At 54.3% G+C, this 20,303-nt stretch overlaps 1 protein-coding gene across 1 annotated transcript in view; it reads left to right on the forward strand.

The window, feature by feature from the left end:
• Positions 1–20,303, forward strand: part of COL5A1 (collagen type V alpha 1 chain) — a 150,733-nt gene that overhangs the window by 16,024 nt on the left and 114,406 nt on the right. The gene's annotated exons all lie outside the window — the stretch shown is intronic.

The following is a 20,303-nucleotide window of genomic DNA, read 5'->3' on the forward strand; positions in this document are numbered from 1 at the left end:
CAGAGGGAGGGAGGTCTTCCGGAGCGGGACACTGGCAGCTTGTGGGTTCTGCCGTGCGGCTCTGGGGTCGGCACATCCCGTGTGACCAAGACGAGAACCGCAGAGACCGTTGGCGCATTTTATCCCCCATAGTCACCCGATGAAAATGTGATTTCCCCATCACTGTTTACAGCAAGAGCCAGTTTCCATTTCCCCCAGAAGACCTCTGCCTACCAGGTAAAACAGTGCAGAACCAAGGACAAGGGAGGAGCAGATCAGTGCATCCCTTCCAGAAAGTTCCAGACCCTCCATCGGGGGCTCCTCAGAGAAGGGCAGCAGGGCCTGAGGGCATTCTCATGGAAGCCAGGGCACTTTCGTCAGCAAGAGTCGGCTTCCCCGTGCCCATGCCTCCTCCTTCACATCGGGAAGAGTGGGGACCTCCAGGCTCTGAGGACCACACGCCTGGGATCCACACACCTGCCCCAAACAGGTGATTTCATGGGGAAAGCTCCCATTACTACAAACAAGAGGCCCCACTGGTCCCGGCAGAGAAAATAAACTCCAACTTGGAGTCAGAGTGTCAGGCCATGCGAGCAGCAGGTGCCACCCTGGGGTTTCGGGGATCCCAGTGTCCAGCACCCACCTGCCTGCAGGGTGGGGGTGGGGCTGGGGCTGGGAGTGGGGACTGGCCCCGCCCCCACCGCTGGGCACGTGAGCCCCACTGGGCCAATCAGGGCACAGCACCTCCCTGTCCCAGGTGGTTGGTTCCCCAGGTGGACCCCAGGTGGCCTGACAAAGCTCCATCCTGGGTCTTTTCTTTGGGAAAGAAGAATCCTCTGTGCTCTGCTGGCCCCACACATGGACTATGAATTGGGAGCTGCAGGCGGCCCTCTCCTGGGAGGGAGAGACAGACTCCTGCCACACTGCTTGAGCCCCTGGATCAAGCCATGCCTGAAGAAGATGCATCTACATTAGCCAGTAAGTTTGTCCTTATATTTAGGGCAACTCGGGTGAGACTCTACCACCTGCTACTGTAAAACCAGCACCCACTGCGGGGGTGACAGAGAGGCTGACAGCAGGCTCTTCAGCCCACCGGCTCACCGGCCTCCCTCCCCAGAGGGCTGACTACATGCCTGAGACTCACTCGAGAGGGAAGTCCCACATTGCTAACAAGCGTGGAGGATCTGGAGGTGAGAAAGGAGCCCCCCCACCACCAGCATCGGTTTCCCCTTCTCCAGTCCCAGGAATCCTGCAGCCAGCTGCTGCGCCCGGAGCTCAGCATGACCATGGGGGGCACGTGGGGACCCTGAAGCCTGTGCCCCCTCCCTGCTCATCCAGCAAGGCCCTGACAGAGGCCCGTCGCCCAGGAGGGCAGGCCTGGAGCAGGGCCGGGCCGTGGCATTCAGGGCCGTGGACAGTGCCCTGGCAGGTGCAGATGGCACCATCGGGACCACCCTCGCCACACCATGACTCGCTGGGATGGGGGGGACAGGAGCCTGGGCCAGGCCCTGAGAACACCATGCTACCCAGATCCCAGAGTTCTGCCCCCAGCACTGTCATTTCTACAACTCAGCTGTGCTGCAGAAACCCTTAAGGAAGGGACAGCGTGGGGACCCAGGACACTCCCGGTCCAGACTGACCTCCACTCATGGACAGAATCATGGCCTCTTGTGGCCTCTGTGATTTTCCAAGGTGGCTCTCGGCTCCTACCCAAGGCCCGGCCGCCACACAGGGTAGTCAGCCCCTCCTCCAAAGCACTCGGCACCGGTGACCCCTCCTACGGGGTCCCCCGCAGCCCTCGCCAGATGCCCGTCCACCTGACATCAGACACAGGTGCCGGCAGAGGCCAGGCCTGGACTCGGGCCGTGGGAAGAGACGGGCCATGCCAGCCGCCAGCTCACCTGTCACAGTGACACGGCCCCAAGCTCTGGCTCATCTCTGAGACTCAGTTCCAAGGCGGGCAGTGGCCAGGGGAGGGATCAAAGATCCCAGCTGGGGTTTCTTGGGCTCGCATCCCACTAGCTGGTGATGCTCTTCCCAGATGGGCAGCTTGCAAACCTGTTTTCTCGATTGCTGATGGGAGACAGCTGTTTTCCAGAAGCCTCAGGGACATGTTTATAGGTCTCTGCTAAACAAGTTGAAAAGGCCACCAGGCCATTCAGGCCCAACGCCACCCCTCCTGCCGGCCAGGGGCTCCCTGTGCCAGAGCTAAAAAATATTTTTAAGTTTTATAAAAGGTGTGGGAAGGGCCTGGGAGGCATCTGGCAGGACAGGACTTTCGTGGACTTCCCTTCCATTGACACAGGAGCCTCCTCTTCGAAAGGCGGTTTCTTGGGAAACCAGGGCACTTGGCGCCTCTCAGCGTGAGAACGGCTGAAAACCACTCCGCGGACACCCTGGCCGGCAGCGGGAAGGCTTGGGGGGCAGGCAGGGTCCTAGCACTGGCGCCATGTGCCCACGAGGCAGCGCGAGGACCCTGGAAAGAAACGCAGGGGTGACAGCAGTGACCCTCGGATACAGAAGCAGGGATCGACCAACTGATCTGCCGGCGAGCAGGTGCAGGGGCGAATGGCCCAGAGCAGGACGAAGAGGGACCGGAGACACATTTTACAACTGGCGGGCACACGGCCGGGGGCAGTGTGTCCACCAACCCCACTAGGATGACCTCTGCCACCCCCAGAAGCACGTTCCACAATCACTCTGCGAGCCAGCTGCCCGGCGCCCCTCCAGACCCGGGATGGCGGGACTCCACGCCACAGGGGGCCGAGGACACGAGGCACCAAAGCAGCCCCCATCGGCGACCGCAGGGCCCTCGTGGCCTGACCACCAGCGGGTCACACGGCTACCAAGCCAGTGAGCCTCCAGGAGGCGGCACACGGCCCCACCTTCTGCACGAGGCTGCTGCACGTGTGCCGGCCTTGGGCTCAAGGTCCTCTCCTTTTATATCTTATTTTATTTTATTTTATTTATTTTATTTTTTTGCTCTTCCCTAAACAAGCTCCACGTATTCCCAAACACTTGCTATGGGCAAAGACTGCATCTGAAGCCCTGGCTCTGTCCCTCCGCGCCGACGACAGGATGGCTTCCGGTGGCCTCCGGGTTGTGGGTTATCAGAACCTGCTCTCCGGACCTGGAACCGTAACGTGCCTTCGGATTCCACCAGGCCACTCAAGACCAGAGCCGCCACGGGCAGGGACCTTTTCCTCCGTCCCCCGAGTCCTGGGGCCCCTAGGCCGGAGCAGTACCCACAGCTGCTCTGCCATCAGGGAGTCCTCACCAGTGCCGTCCTGTCCACCTGCCAGATCTCCAGGACCCTGGGTCCCTTCCCAGGTAACAGGCTTCCAGCAGAGCCCAGGCCCGGGGCGGGATGAGCAGGGGCATCGCAGCACCTTTACCTCGTCAGGTGACCATCAGCACTGTCCCCCACGGTGATGGGCTCCAACAGCCCCTGGGCTTGGGGATCTCTGGGGACAGGTGCTGGTCTGGGCTGGTCTGTCTCCATCCCGTGGTCACCTGCACAGCCCCTGTCTGCACCCCTGCCTTCCCGGGGCAGGAAGGCCATGGCCCTCCTGTGACACAGGCTCAGAAGACTCAAGACCCCAGATTCCAACAGGGCTGCTGGGAGGTGTGAGGCTCAAAGCCTGCATCCTCAGCACCCAGCAGGAATGCTGCTGCCCCGCACCCTGCAGGGACCCCCAGGCCTCCATGGCTCACCCTCCAAAGGCCACAGCCCAACACTGCCAGCAGCAAGCCCCCTTGACAGAGACCAGGGCCAGTCCCGCCAGGTGTCTGCAGGGTGCCGGGTGAACCTAATGGGATGAGCCCAGAGGAGGGGGCGGGAGGGGAGGAGGCGGTTCTGCATGCTTCAGACTCAACATCGTCATCGCCAAAAGCAAACATGAGAGTTCTCTAAGTAACCACTTTTGAAATCCTCAGAACTGTCTGATTTTAGAGCTAGAAGGGACCATAAACAACACGGGGCTAGGGCCCTTTATTTCGAAAGTGAGCAGGTGTGGAGAAAGGGAGTGACCATCCCAGGATCGCAGGGCAGACTGGTGCATAGCGGGGCCACGACCCAGCCACCCTCAGCTTCTGATCCATGCCAGTCCTGACAAACGGCAGGTGACAAACGGAGCTAACGACGGGGTCCCCGGGGCACAGCACGTTCACCTCCGACCCATGTGCCGTGACCTTGCTGCCCTCGTAGATGCGTCCTTCCATGAGCAGAGGTAACACCCCTGTGTCACGTCCCTCTGCTCTCCTGGGCTGCAGACCTCAGGAGGACCCCGCCGTCCTGGCGCTCAGGGGATGCTCCCGGCACCTGCCACCGAGGGCTGCCCCGGTTCCATGTGGGCGGAGCACCACGCGGCTACCCGGGGAAACACACCTGCCCTCACTCTGTCCTCTCGAGTTCCCTCCTCTGCTTCCAGAAAGGACACACCGGCAAGGGGGTGGGCAGAGGCCCCTGTGGCCCAGGGCTGAGGCCCTCCCACCAGCGCTCCGTGGCCCCATCAAGGAGGCCAACCCAGAAGGTTGAAAAAGCAAACAGGCCTTTGGAGGCCACGACTGAAATTCCTCTTCAGTGACCAAACTATGGGAACAAAGCAGAAGGGCAGGGGGTGGCCAATGTGCTGAGGGCCTGGGACAGGCCGTCTCCAAGTGCTTCCCCTCCCCCACCCCAGGGCTGTCACCTCGGGGCAAGCCAGGCTCGCTGCCGCGCTGGGAACACCGGTCCCGGAACACCCTTCAGTGGCTCCCATCACCGAGAACTGACTCCTCTGCCAACATCAGGGCCCGGTCCTGCCCGAGAGGCCCAGTTCTCACTGGCTGCCGCCCCACCAAGGCCACGGCATTGCACGGACCACTCCATCATGGTCTCTGAGAACAGAGTCCCGGGCTTGTGCAGTGCACAGCATGACCACCCTGCTTAAGCCCCCAGGGACCCCCCCAACATGGCCTCAGCACCCCTAGGCCCCACTCAGGCACTTTTGTGGCTAGAGGGGGCTGGATTCGAGCCTGGCTCTACCCGCCCTGCCCTGTGAGCCATGGAGCATCCCATGCAGGAAGGGACACGAGGGCCTGCCTGGCAGGGAGCTCGCAGCCGGCTGGGGCTTGCTGTCCCCACCCCTCCAGCTGGGACTCCACCAGCCTTCCCTACAACATCCCTGACCACCTGTCAGTCTCTGTCTCCCACGGGGACGAGCCTAGCACGGGTCTCACAATGCTCAACATCACCGTGCTCATCAGTTACTTCTGGCCTGTTTCTCAGTTTCTAAGGCAGAGCTCAGGGCCCACTGACACGGCCTCCTAGGGGATATTTTCTGCTGAAGGAGGCAGCTTTGTTGTGCATGACTGTTTGTGCAAATCATTTGTGCAGCATCTGTCTCCTGGACTAGACAGACAGCCAGGACAGGTCCACCTAATGCCGCCTCCCCGGGGGCCTCCAAAGGCCCTGGGATTAGGGTTTGGCAGACGTGGTTCTGGTCCCAGCTCCCCCAGCCACCAGCCCCGTGGCCCGGGGGAAAGTGGGCTCCAACCCAGAGCCTCCCTGCCACCATCTGTGAAAGGGAAGGGACACAGTGAGGAGTGACCAGCACTGGGATGGGGGGCGGGCGTGGGCCTGGGGCATCATCAGCCTGAGATGGGACTGCTGAACAATGCCAAGCACCTCCCCACACCCCCCACACCCACCCCCACAGTGTGCGGGGAGGAGGGCAGGGACGGTGGGGAGCAGGACATGCTCCCCGGGAGTGCTCCTTCCGTGAGCCCACACGGGAGCCTGGAGATGGCGAAGGGTGGCCCGAGCCTGCTCCTCACTGCACCTTCATGGAGGCATTTTGAGGGTGAAGGGTCATCACGACGACGGGAAGGATGAAATAAGAGCTGATCAGAACTGAAAGCCTGAAGGTATTCCAGACAGCGAGGAACAGAGGTGACCTCGAGCCTGTCACAGAGCCCATCAGCAGGTCAGGGCCAATTGCAGGACGCCCCCCAGCCTGGCCTCACTCAGTCGGTGCACACGCCAACCCCTGAGTTCTGGCTTATAAGCAGGATGCCCTCAGCCCACACACCCCACCCGCCCGGCTGCTGGGAAACGCTGGCCACCCTATCCCTTTTCCATCCTCCTGGGGCCCAGAAGCCCCCCAGGCCACAGCTCAGCCTTGGGAAAAGCCCCAGGGGCCATCAGCTCCTTCACAGGGGCCTGGCTGGCCTTTTCCTCCCAGCAAATGCCCATGGCATTCCATTCCGCTGCACTTGTCACCCTGGAGGGGCAACACTGAGCTGTCATCACGGGCATCCAGCTGCCCAGCAATGCCCAGGAAATGGGGAATCGGTGAGGAGATGATAGCTGCCAGGAGGCACAGGCTCTGCAAGCCACAGGAGAGCAGCAGGTGGAGAGGGAGGTTCAGCCTCACTGAGCGGGCCCCAGCTAATACCCCTTCCCCAAAGGGCCTCCCAACAGATGACACACTGGGGCTCCAAGCCAGTGCAGTGAACCTGGTGGGAGGGGAGATAGGGGAGCAGTATGGGCCTGAGCACCCACTATGCGCCTCCATGACCTGGGAAGGGGGTCAGCTGAGGCCCTGGTGCCCACTGTGTGCCTACATACCCTGGGGAGAGGGCCAGCTGAGGCCCTGAGCACCCACCATGCGCCTCCATGACCTGGGGAGGGGGTCAGCTGAGGCCCTGAGTGCCCACTGTGCACTTACATACCCTGGGGAGGGGGTCAGCTGAGGCCCTGAGCACCCACTGTGTGCCTATATACCCTGGGGAGGGTGCAGCTGAGGCCCCGAGCACCCACCATGAGCTTACATACTCTGGGGATGAGGCAGCTGAGGCCCTGGGCACCCACTGTGTGCCCACAGGAGCACAATATTCCTAAGGAGGGCCACAGTCGGGAGGTAATTCTCCTGGTCTGCACCATGAGAGGTGGGACTGGTCTGAAACTCGCTCCCTAGGCTGGGACCTTCGTCTTCCACCTCTGGACACCTGGCATCTCCACATCACCCCACACTGTGGCCGAATGCTGGCCAGGTGCCCTCCCGGGGCTCAAACATATGTATGTGCCACAACCTCGGCCGAGGGCACCTACACACAGTCCAGCCTCGTGACCCTCCAGATGAGAAGGGGACCTCAATACACACACACACATCACTGGGAAGAAGTCCCACTACCGGCAAGGCCTCGCATGAGGAATGGCTGGCGAGGCAGAGCACATGGGAGGGAGTCCTGCAGGAGGAGTGGACAGGAGGGCGGCGGTCCTGTGGGAGCAGAAGAAGCCCCTCAGGTTTGTCTGGGGCCACACGAGGAGGTAATCCACCCACCCAGCAGGGCAGCACGGGGACGTCCATCAGGGCACAGCCAGGCCTCACGGAGCAGGCTCGGTTCCTACCTTGCCAAAGACCATACTAAGACTCCAGCACCCTGAGGAGTGGAAGCAAATGTCACAACCAAGGAACAGGAGGCATCTTCCCACCAGCCTAGGAGGAGGGAACAGAGCAGGGATAGGGGTCCTGCGGCCTGCTGCAAAGATGGCGCAGGCTAGAGGAGGTGGCCCGGGCCGTGCGGGCACGGGCATTGCCAGCAGGAGCCAGTCCAGGAGCGGAGCCCCCAGGCGTGATGGAGAACCAGATGATGAATCTTAGTTTCCTCGGAGGTAATTTATCTCCTTGTTCTGGAGGAGAGGGGTGGGGATGGCACCAAGCGCCAGATTCCACCCGGCTGGGGTTGGCTGTTTGCAGGGACAGGCTCAGCCCACCTGCTTCCAGGAGGCCCAGAGGGTGGGCTGGCTGCCATCAGGACAGCTGGGGTCACACTGGCAGGGGGGCCCCTGCATCCACGGCCTCGCCCAGGCCCAGCACCCAGGGAGTGCTCAGGGTGTGTGCAGAGAAGGGCAGGCGGGCATGGGCCAGAACTGCACCAGCCCCAGATCAGACACACAAACGGCTTCGTGAAATGGATGAGTAGTACCAGTCACTGGGGTGCTACGGGGCCTCATTCATGCAGCAATATTCTCTGGGGTCTACTGGGAATCAAGCACATGTGGAAGGTCTGCATCATTTCTGCACTAACCCTCCCAACATTCCAGAGTCCGGGCAAGGCCTTGGCTGCACTGGCCTGAGCATTTCCAGACCACTGGCCCCCCCACCCTAGAGGTGCACACGCTTCCTGCATGTGTGTGTGTGGGGGGAGTGGTTGTCTTTAGGACTCAGAACTAAATAAACTGACATACCATGGAATCAGGTACTAGCACACCTCAAAACCCACAGCAGCTCCACCACACTGAGCCTCAGTTTCCCTGCTATAAAGGGGGTATAATAACAGGACCTGCCTCTCCTAGGAAGCCATGAGTGGTAGCCAAAGTTAGTAGACCAATAACACGGGATTCTCAGGCTCCTTCCCTCCGTAAAGAGTTATTATGACAAGTCAAAGTGGCATCCGTAAGAGACCCCTTTGCTTAATGAAGCTCAAGGAGAGCAAGAGGCCCCACCATAAACTGTGACACCCCAGCACCACACCACAGCCTGCACACCATGCCCTCCCACCACTGGACTAGCAGGAGATGCCCCAAGGGACCTACCATATCCTGGACTGTGAGTTCCTTGAGAGAAGGGTGTCACCCATAATCACAGTGAGAGGAGAGAGCTTAGCCCAGAGTGGATACATAGTACAGTGAATGGATGAACCAGCCAACCAACTAACCAACCAGCCAGCCAACCAACGAACCAACCAGCCAGCCAGACAACTAACCAACCAGCCAGCCAGCCAGCCAACCAGTCAACCAACCAGTCAACCAGCCAACCAACCAACCAACAAACCAACCAGCCAACCAACCAACCAGCCAATCAACCAGTCAACCAGCCAACCAACCAACCAGCCAGCCAGCCAGCCAATCAACCAGCCAGCCAACCAACAGCCAACCAATCAACCAACCAGCCAGCCAACCAACCAACCAACCAACAGCCAACCAACCAACCAACCAGCCAACCAATCAACCAGCCAGCCAGCCAACCAACCAGCCAACCAACTAGTCAACCAGCCAACCAACCAACCAACCAGCCAACCAGCCAACCAACCAGTCCACCAGCCAACCAACCAACCAACCAACCAGCCAGCCAACCAACCAACCAGCCAACCAACCAACCAACCAATCACCACCCAACCAACCAGCCAACCAACCAGCCAGCCAGCCAGCCAACCAACCAGCCAGCCAACCAACCAACCAACCAGTCAACCAACCAATCACCAACCAGCCAGCCAACCAATCAACCAACCAGCCAGCCATTAAACAGAACTAACCAATGTACAAGTGAAGGAAATGTGTGTTTTGAGGACTCTAGATAAATCCAGTGAGGGAGGAAACTCTTTGTGGAGACAATTTCACAGCATCCCAATTAGGACGCACACACACATTGACCTGCCATTCCCCCCATTAGGGCTGAATTCTTCAGAAACCTTGCAAAGGTGTAAGGACGTCCAAGGCAGAGTCATTTGTAACAGCAAAGAATGGAACCAGGTAAATGCCCACCAGGCGGGAGCTGGTTAAACAAACAGGCTGTGGGGTATGAAATCCTCTGCAGAGACTGGACAGGAAGGGGCTGATCTCATTGGCTTGACCTGGGGCAGACAGCCAAGACATGTGAAAAGAGCAAATCACAAAAATATTCACAGAGCGCCATCCCTTTCATGTTAAAATAAATAAAAGTTGTCTCTGTAACCTGAAACCATGTCATGTAAATGCACACACAGAAAGGCTCAGAACAATACCCACCAAAGAGTGAAGGGCTTCCATCTGGGCAGGGGCCGAGCCCTGGTAGAAGGTGAAGGGGGATGTCTGCTCATCTCCCTATACACTTCCACTTCCGAAAAATGCTCTAAGTATATATAGCCACACAAAACCTGCATACTTGTATTAACAACCACAACAAAATACCAAAACACATTTTTTAAGTGTGGCAGTTTTAAAATGGCCACAGATTGTTTAACACAAGTGCCCATTAAGCGGTGGTGTGTATGTCCCTCCCTTGAATAGGGGAGTTCTGTGACCACATGACCAGTGGGGGCAGTGGAGGTCCCAGCTTGAAGCAGCTTGGAATAGTCTTTCTGGGAACAAGACTCCATGCTGTGAGGAAGCCCAAGCAGCCCCTCGAGGGGCCCAGGTGAAGGGAACACAGGTCCCCAGCCAGCCCCAGTGGAGCAGCTCAACCAGACATCGGGGGGCAGACACCGGGTCCCTGTCCACCGGCCCCACTCACAGCCTCCCGAGCCTACTAGGATTGCTAGAGCAGAGGACTGTTATTAAGACAGTAAGTTCTGGGTGGTTGTAAGGCAGCAAAGGATAATCACAAGAAGCCAGCAACAAATAGGGGCTGAGATTTACGACAGCAATACTCCTGATAGATGCCTATGAAACTCTTGCAGCGAAAAAGGAGGAAAACCAACAAATAAATCATGTTCGATGTCACTAGTCACTAAATAAACCCAAATTAAAGCAAGATTCTTTTGTCACCCATCAAACTGGCAAACTTTTTTTTTAAAGTACTACATTTTGGCAAGGACGCAAATTCTCATTCAGTACAGATGGGAGCCCAAACGGACACCTTCTAGGAGACAGGGTGACACTGTCACATTTGCGTTCACTCCCTCTGCCCAGTGGGAATTTACCTCCAACACCAAGTGATGCAAAAGTATAAAAATTTAAAGACCCTCGCCACAAAGTCACGTGCAAAACCAGAAACGTTGAAAGAAAGTAAATGTTCCACCCGGGGTGGGGGTGGGGGGCAATCAAACATATTATTGTACATCTGAATACCAGAATATCATACACTCATTAATTTATTGTTATATTAATGTTAACTAATGTTACTAACATTTAATTAAGTGATCACTAATACCAGTAATAAAGGGATATTCAATCATCTGGGGAAATGCTCCCAGGTTTTCTTTTTGTTTATTTTTTTTTTAAGATTTTATTTATTTACTTGAGAGAGAGAGCATTAGCAGGGGAAGGGTCAGAGGGAGAGGGAGAAGCAGGCTTCCCACTGAGGAAGGAGCCCAATCCGGGGCCCAATCCCCAGAACCCTGGGATCATGATCTGAGCCAAAGGAAGACGCTTAACCCACTGAGCCACCCAGATGCCCCATTTTTTTTGTTTAAGTTAGGGTTTTGGAGGTATAATTTGCATGCAGTAAAATTCGTTCTTTAAAACTCATTCTTTTTAAGTATACAGCCCAGGAGTCTGACTGATGTGTGGTCTTCTGACCACCCACCACCGTCACAATAGAAAACATTTCCATCACCTCAAAAAGCCCCTTGTGTCCCTCTTCCACCCCCGGCCTCTGGCATCTATTTTCTCATCTTTTTTTCTATAGTTTTGCCTTTTCTTGAATGCCATGCGAATAGAATCATATCACATATGGTCTTTTGTGTCTGTGTCTTCCACTTAACATAACCCTCCTGTACCCGCATAGTTCATGTGCCCACTCTATTGCTGTGAAGGACTCCACTGCATGGGTCAACCACAATTTGCTTCACCATCTCCACACTGATGGGCACTTGTGTTGTTACCAGTGTGGGGTAATAAAGCAGCATGTGAACATTCACACGTATGTCTTTCCACAGACATAGGTTTTCATGTCTCTTGGGTAAACGTGTAGGAGTGGAATTGCTGCGTCCTCTGGTAAGTATGATTGACTTTATCAAAACCTGCCAAACTGTCCTCCCAAGTGGCTGCACCAGCTTGCATTCCCCTCGATACTGTACGACAGTTTCTCCACATCCTGGCCAATGCTTTTGTGTGTGCCCTGGTACCTGCTTGTGGTTTTCATTTGCATTTCCCCGTTGACTGCAGCTGTGAAGCATCTTCCCATATGCAAATGCACCATTCATACATCTTTCTTGATGAACTGTCTGTTTGACTCTTCTGCCCAGCTTTAAATTGGGTCATTTATCTTTTCACTGTTGAGTTATATAACATTCCTTTATCTCTTCTAGATGTGTTTATCACATATGTGTTTTGCAAACATTTTACTCCAATCTGTGGCTTACCTTCCCATTTTCTTAACAGTGTCTTTTGAAGAGCAGAAGCTTTTAATTAGATCAAGTCCAATGTGTCAAATTTTTTTTATGGTTCATACTTTTTGTGTACTTTCTGAGAAATCTTTGCCTAACTCAAGATTTTTTAAAAAGGGTCTTCTTTCTTGTTGTATTCTTTATAGTTTTAAAGCTTACACTTGCATCTATGATCCATCCTAATTTTTATGTATGATTTGAAGTAAACGGTCCAGGTTTATTTTTTTTTGCAAATGGATGTCTAATTGTTCCAGCACCATCTGTCCATAAAGACTACCCTCTCACCACTGAAATTTCTTAGCACCATTGTCAAAAATCATATAGGAGTGAGGCCATTTATAGACTCTCTTCTGTTTCCTTTCTCTGCATGTCTATCTTTATGTCAACACCAGAATGCTTTGATCATGAGAGTTTTATAGTAAGTCCTACAGTCACATAAGAGGAGTCCTCTAAATTCTTCTTTTTCAAAATTCTTTTTGTTACTTTAAGTCCTTTGCCTTTCCATATACATTTCAGGATCATCTTGTCCATGTCTACTTTTCTAAAATGCCTACTGGGATTTTAACTGGCATTGCACTGAATCTGTAGATCAGTTTTGGGGGAAAATGATACCTTCACAATATTAATCTTCTTGTCCATGAGCATGGTATACCTCTCCAACTCTTCCTACCTTCTTTAATACCTCTAAGCAATGTATTACAATTTCCAGTGCACAATTATCTTGTCAAATATATCTCTAAGTGTTTCATATTTGGTTGCCCCATATAGTGGCTGCTTAAATTTCTATGTCCAACTGTTCATCTCTACGCTCTAGACATACTAAGTGACTTTTTGTATTGACTTTGGCTCCTGTGACACTAAATTTACTTATTACTTCTGGAAGATTCTTCTGTAAAGTCTTTAGAATTTTTAATGTGTCAACAATCATGTGGTCTGCAAGTAAAGACAATTTCACTTCTCCCTTCCCAAATACATGCCTTGTATTTCCTTTTCTTGCCTTATTGCACTGTCTAGGATCACCACACAATGTTGAATAGGCATGGTGGAAGCAGATGTCCTCGCCTTGTCCTTACCCCAGGCGGGGAGAGAATTCAGTATATAGATTTTACATCAATGTCTTTTATCAGGTGGAGGGAATTCCCGTTTACTCCTCATTTACTGAGATTTATGCATATTTTAAGTTGAAAATTATTACAAAGTGGCCTGCAGTCCCAATTTTGTAAATGCAGGCATGGAACAAATACTGGAAAATAAATACATCAAAATGTTCAATTGGTAATTTATTTGGCTGCATGAATAGAAACCATCACCAGGATCATGGTGTAAACAAGGAAGGGATTATGGTTCATTTTTATTTTCCTCTTTATACTGTTTAGTAGCTTTTCACATTTCTATGATTAGGGTGGGTATTGCTTTTATAACAAATCAATGGAATAATAAATGCCAATTAGTGTCCCACAGGAAATGGCATTATGATTAAATAATTGTCCTCTCCCCATGTCCACCTAAAACTAAACCTGCAGGACTGTCACAGATCTTTTCACCATTGCCTTGATGGTGGGCAATTTTTAACTTCATTAAACAAAACTGTGTTTGCACTTCCCAGAGATGTGACATCTCCCAAGTCTGACACTTGGAGTGGGCCACCCCACACCACACATCCTCACAGGGCCCCCCTTGGTAAGGCCTGAGTCCAGCTCACCCCTGCCCTTCCGGACTGAAATGTGGACAAAAGGCAAATGTGTCTGCTGACTCACTGGTCTTCCAGCACTGACACTGGTTGGTGTCTGTCTTGAAATTCTCGTTGGAAGAGACAACTTTAGAAACAGAGGAAAATTAGTCCTTGGAGATGGTGTCACACCTATTATGTCACAAAGCAAACAATGTGATAAGTGAAGTTAAGATGAATATTTCCTGTTACAAATTAAAGCCAGCGTCTGTCCAATCAAGGCCTGCATACCCGCCTGAATGGTCCTCACAAGGCCCAGATGGAACAGCTTCCAGAGCACAGCCACGGAAGGATCCTGGTGCCGTTTTGTTGGTTCTAGGTCTCCGGCGCTGAAATTATGTTATTCAATTACGTGATCCAAGTAAAAGAATATTGCACTGGGTCACTCTGACCTTTGGAGAAATATGTTATGTCACTTCGCCCAGGACCAGAAGGCATTTTTCAATCACTAGAGCCCAAGCAAGTCTTCAGAACACTCTAACTATGACTCAAAACCAGCCACATGGACACAAAATGAGCACAGAACTGTGCAAAACCGCTCAGATCCCCTGAAGGAGGCATCATGAACTGGTGGCAGAACTCAGAACGGGCCTGCACAGCCATTGCCCCTGAGTCTACACCACCAGTCCTGCTGAACTCCCTGGGAGGGTTGATGAAGTGGAGTTCCAAACCCTGCCCCCACCACCGCAGATTCCATGCCCACAGGCTCAGTCTGCAGCCCCAGACACTGGCAAAATACAAGAGTGGACAGGGCTGTGCAGAACCCACTTTCACTACTGGATGGTTCATCCGCAAGAATCCAGCGAGGATACTGCCCAAATGAAAGCGGGCCCTTCCCTTCACCCCTCAGCCTGTCCCTGCCCAGGCTAGCCCACTTTCCCACCCACCCCTGTGGCACCCCAGACACCAGCTCCAGCCCGCCCCCCTCACCGGGGCTCCAGTGCACACTCATTCCATGTGACGGACTGGTGGGGAGGGAACCCGGAAACCCTACAATCAGCAGGGCCTGATATCATCATCTCCTCAGCGGGCCACAGCAGGGACTCAGCAAACGCACAGAACGCCAGAGAGAGGAAGGGGAGCACAGGGGACACAGTGAGCATCTACTGATTGTCCATTTGGTCCCAGAAGATTCCCTTATGTCTTCTAAGTAGGAGGAAACATCTCAAGCTCTGGATGCACGTGAGTCATAAGTGTTATTAATAACCCACTTCTGAGGGCAACGCTGTGGGGTAGGAAGTACTGCTCTGTTCTCCAGATGAGGAAACCCAAACCCTAAAGACCTAGGCAGCCCAGCCAAGTCCCGGACCTTACATGACAGCGCCCCGCTGCCCCCCAGAAGCACAAGGGGGACAGTGACCGGTTCCCGGAGGGCAGGCAGCCCCGCTCTATTACACGGGCCCACCTGGGGTTGGTACCTGGGGATAATGCTGCCCAGGGCACAGTAGCTCCAGCAACAAGCATCCGCTGTTGGCTGGAATGACATCTGCAATAAAAGGGCTTTAAAACATTCCTGTGTTCTGATGCCGTGAGTCAGCGTCTAGGAATCCACCCCGAGGAAATAATGAGAGGCAGAAAGGATTTACCAGAAAGATGTTCATCCAGGTGTTATTTATAACAGCAAACAATTGGAAACAAGACAAGTCCAACTCAAGGGGAGCAGAGAGGTAAACTCCAGTGCAAGCATACAGTGAATGACCAGTGGCCATGGGGATATTTACAGTTAGTAATGACATGGGAAGTGTCTGTGACCAAGGCGGGTGCAAAGCTGTTTCTACCTGCGCTCAGCCAGGGAAAGGGGAAAGCGTGAGGGCAGTGCTACTAAATGCTTGTGTCCCACCAAATTCCTATGGTGGCTCCAGAGAGCACCCTCGCCCCTTCCACTGCATGAGGACACAGCAAGAAGGCAAAGGCTATGAACCGGAAGAAGCATCCTCCCCCAACCATGCTGGCTCTTGACCTTGGACTTCCCAGGATCCAGAACCATGAGAACTAAACTTCTGTGGGTTATAAGCCACCCAGTCTGTGGTATTTTATTATAGCAGCCTGAACAGACTAAGACAGACTAGAAAAGAAAAAGGCAGTTTTATATTTCCCAAATTTGCTGTGGTAAGTATGCTTTACTTTTATAGTCAAGAAAAGTTAACAAAGGTATTTGGGAAATTAGTAGAATTTCTGAATCTACAAACATCCTGAAACATGGACTCTCTACCTCCCTGTTCCCTAGACAGCGTTTCTCTGACATTTTATCATCAGCCACACGGCTTTCCCCATCCTTGTCCCGTCTCTGCTGAGAGCCTGTTTACCTCCCACTTCCCCAGCTAGACCAGGGGCTAGGCCATGGGCCCCCCTCCTCGGTGAACTCCTGAGGCACGGTCAGCACCTCATTATTATCCTGGCCGCACCGTGTGCCGCGGCTGCAGCCGCAAATATCCTGTCTCTCAATTCAAGCCAACACACACAGCCTGAGAATCTGGTTGTGCCTGGTCCTTTGCTAAGTAAGCACTCAGAAGCTGAAGTGAGTCAGCCTTTCCTCCCCCTCAAGGAGCCCCAGTGTGAGTGTGGAAGTCTGCAGGGTCATACCACCCTGACACTAAAGTGGAACATGGTGTGGTGGAGGGGGCAGCCCAACATCATGATGGAAGAAGGGATGGGGGTGGGGGGTGGATTCATGGCCTGGATCAGTGGGTGGATAGACGGATTTGTGGTCTGGATGGGTGGGTAGGTGGTGGAATGGTTGATAGCCTGGATGGAGGGGTGGGTGGAGGAATGGGTTGATGGTCTGGATGGATGGGTTGAGTGATGGAATGGGTTGATGGTCTGGATGGATGTGTGGGTGGTGGAATGGGTTTAGGGTCTGGATGGGTGGGTGGGGGGTGGAATGGTTTGATGATCTGGATAGGTGGGTGGGTGGTGGAATGGGTTGATGGTCTGGGTGGGTGGGTGGGTGGTGGAATGGGTTGATGGTCTGAATGGATGGGTGGGTGGAAGAATCGGTTTAGGGTCTGGATGGGTGGGTGGGTGGTAGAATAGATTGATGATCTGGATGGGTGGGTAGGTGGTGGAATGGGTTGATGGTCTGGATGGGTGGGTGGGTGGAGGAATGGGTTGATGTTCTGGATGGATGAGTGAGTGGTGGAATGGGTTTAGGGTCTGGATGGATGGGTGGGTGGCGGAATGTTGATGGTCTGGATGGATGGGTGAATGGTGGAATGGGTTTAGGGTCTGGATGGATAGGGGGATGAGTGGGTGGGTTAATGGCATGGATGAGTAGGTGGATGGATGGGTGTGTGGGTACACTGGGTGGGTGGATGTGCAGATGGATGAATGGGTGGATAAAGACAGCAATACACCTTTGCCTATGTAAACTGAATTATAGGCACCAAAGCTTCATCTCTTGACACTCCCTCTTCTGCCACTCTGTTCATGCTATTCTCCAGTCATGCCAGACCCCAAATTCAAAGACCAAGGTCACACAGCATCAAGGGATTGCACATCCTGTTTCCCTGTAGTTGGAATCCTCCTGTTGCCCCAACCACCACTCCTGGTGAATCCCCACTCATCTCACAGACCTCAATTTAGACATTGTCACCTCTAGAAAGGCGTCCTTAGGCCCCCATGCTGGACCGGTGGCCCTCCTCTGTTCTCACTCTTGGAGTACCAGATTACACCATGCGAAATGGCTGCTGGACCATTTTGGCCCACAACATGGCACTCTCCCATGGTTCAACCAACAGACCTATCACACACTCCCGTGACGGTCCAGGATGTGGGGCTCAGGGGCAGGGAGCTCATCCATGCTTTAGTGTCGGGCATTTGGAGCCATGAAGAGCCCACGTGCCTGGCACGCCCATAACACTCTCAGACGAGTAAACAAGGGGGGACCTCAGCTCCTTCCCCCGACAGTGCCGTGCTCCACCAGGACAGACCAACCCCCCTGTGAGAATAATAGTGGCTGAGGTTTGGGGGCCAAGATTTACCTCCCAGCAGCGATCTTGTAGAAACAAGACATGAAGGGCCCGAGGGCACAAGCGGGGACGTCAGCTTTTCTAGGGCAGAGGACTCCCTGGTGTCATCTGACACCTGACTCACCAGGGGAGGGACCCTCAAAGCATCATGCCCAGGCTGGCTTTCCAGGAGGTGGGTGAGCAGAGAGCTGGCAAGCGAGACTCCAAGGACCCTTGTGACTTGCAATGTGGAAAGGGGCAAACCTAGTGACAGCAGGTGGCTCTGTTGCTGGACAGCCTCGGAAAGACTGTGCCCTGCCCTGGCCTGGGAGCGCGGGGAGATGATGCAGTGAGCGACCACCCAGCCAGGACGGGGCTCACGGGGTCGGAGGCCAAGGGCCACACCCACCAGCACACCACCACATGCTGAGCTCCAACACGATCGCACAGAACCCTTCCCATGTCAAAGCTGTCATGTCCACGGCCCTCTGGTTTTTTCCTACTGGCCCGTGAGGGGCCCCCCGACCCGCGTCTGCAGGATGGTCTGGGGGCAGGTGCCATTCACAGCTTGAGCGCTGCCACCTGTGCAGAAGGTACGACGCGCGAGCCTTCAGCCCCCAGGTGGGCATACGACAGGCGAGGCGCCACCCACCGTGGTGTGCCAGGCTGGGGAAGCCACAGGGCCGGCTGAATCCCAGACCCCGTGCTCAGCTGCGCCGCGCTGGGCAATTCCTTCGTGTTTACCAAATGAATGCATCATCAGCATCTCCCTCAGAGGGTTAAAACCGACAACGTCTATGGACTCTGCCCCCAACTTGCTGTGTGACTCTAGTGAAGTATGGACCAGCCTCAGTTTCCCCACCTGCACAACGCATGGATGGGGGTCATGGAGGACAACTTCGGCTCTGTGAGTACGTGTGCCTACCGTCAGAAGATCACTATTATATGCACAGTCGTCTGCTCAGTCCCTTCCTGAATAGCTTGTTCCTTTCCTTTTTTTTTAACCACAGACTTTTTTCATTGACTAAGGCATTCCAGCCCAAAGCAGCTGCCTGCCAGCAGGAAAGGCCCGAGGCTCCCCGAGCAGCCAGCCCGCACCTCCCTGTCGCACCTCTCGGTCAGCGACACACCTGCCCACCTCGCAGCCACCCATGTGCTCCTGCAAGCCCGCCGGTCGCCCACCTCACAGGATGCCGCGCACCCAGCTGCCCACTCCGGCAAACACCACCAGTCCCAACGCTCGTGTGGGCATCCTTATCACCTACGCGTACACAAGCCGAGATGTGTGTGATTTTCCTTTTCATAGAGATGGGCTCACACCACGGCAAGCATTCTTCACCTGCTTCCCTTTATTAACGTATCCGGGAGACCAATCCCTTTCAGGAAACGCAAAGCCAAGAAAGCCCCTTTCTCTTAGTTGCTGCAGAACATTCTTATCCGGATGGCTCTGATGACGGGACCGGGTCACTTCCATCATTTGCTCTTCCAGACGGTGCTGCCCAACCCTACAGGTGTCCGCACACACGTGTGTGCGTTCCGTTAGGGAAAATTCCAAGATCCGGCTGAGCGGCCAGGTCCAAGAGCACGTGCATTTTAATGTTTGCATATTCGGAGAGAGATTGCCTCTGCCTGTCATCGAGGGGCTACCTAGGAGAACACCCACTGCCCCTCACCGCCTGGAGGCAACAATGCGTGTTGTCGGTGTTCGGTCTTTCTCACCTGGCCAGGTGGGGGGAGGGGGTGTCTCCCTGGGCTTTCACCTGTGTTCCTTTCCAGGGAGTAAGCCTCCTCTCATGCATTTAAAACTATCTATATTTTGTTTCCTAAGAACAATGCACGTCTTTTGTCCATTTCGGGGGGAGGGGGGGGCTTCCTGGCCTTTTCTTACTGATTTACAGGAGTTTTAAATATTACAGCTTATCAGTCCCTTCTCTGTGATCCATATTCATATTCCTTTTCTTTTTATGCTTGTTGGTTGTTTTTGGTTTTGCTTTGGCCTGAGAAAAACTCTTTGACTTTTGTGGAGTAAAACTTTTTTTTCTTTTCTAACTTCTGGGGTTTCTGTCCTACTGGGAACGGCCTCCCCACCCCCAGGTTGTGACACCCAGTCTCCCACGATTTCTTCTGGTAGCTCTATGGTTTCATTTGCGAAGTTCCCATCTTTGATCCATCTGGAAAGCATTTTGGTGCAGGAGGAAGGCAGGGTCTAGCTTCTCTTTCCCAGATGGTGTCTTCGCTCTCCCAGCCCATTTCAGTGACTAATCCTTTCTTTCCCAGCCAACGTGAATGCTGCCTTTATCAAACCCTGAATTCCTATGGGTGCTGCGCCTCAAAGGCCACAAAGCACAGGCTGACCAGCACCCCCAGGGCCTGCCGAGGGTCTCTGTTGGCCCAGCCCCCTCACAGCCCACGTGGGGCGGGGGCGGAGCTCTGCTGGCCCGGCCCCCCTTGCAGCCCACGTGGGGCGGGGGAGGGAGGGGCTCTGCTGGCCCGGCCCCCTCACAGCCCACGTGGGGTGGGGGAGGGCGGAGCTCTGCTGGCCCGGCCCCCTCACAGCCCACGTGGGGCGGGGGAGG

This window comes from Leptonychotes weddellii, chromosome 14 (genome assembly GCF_054177405.1).
Source record: "Leptonychotes weddellii isolate Sample4059 chromosome 14, ASM5417740v2, whole genome shotgun sequence".
Taxonomy (NCBI): Eukaryota; Metazoa; Chordata; class Mammalia; order Carnivora; family Phocidae; genus Leptonychotes; species Leptonychotes weddellii.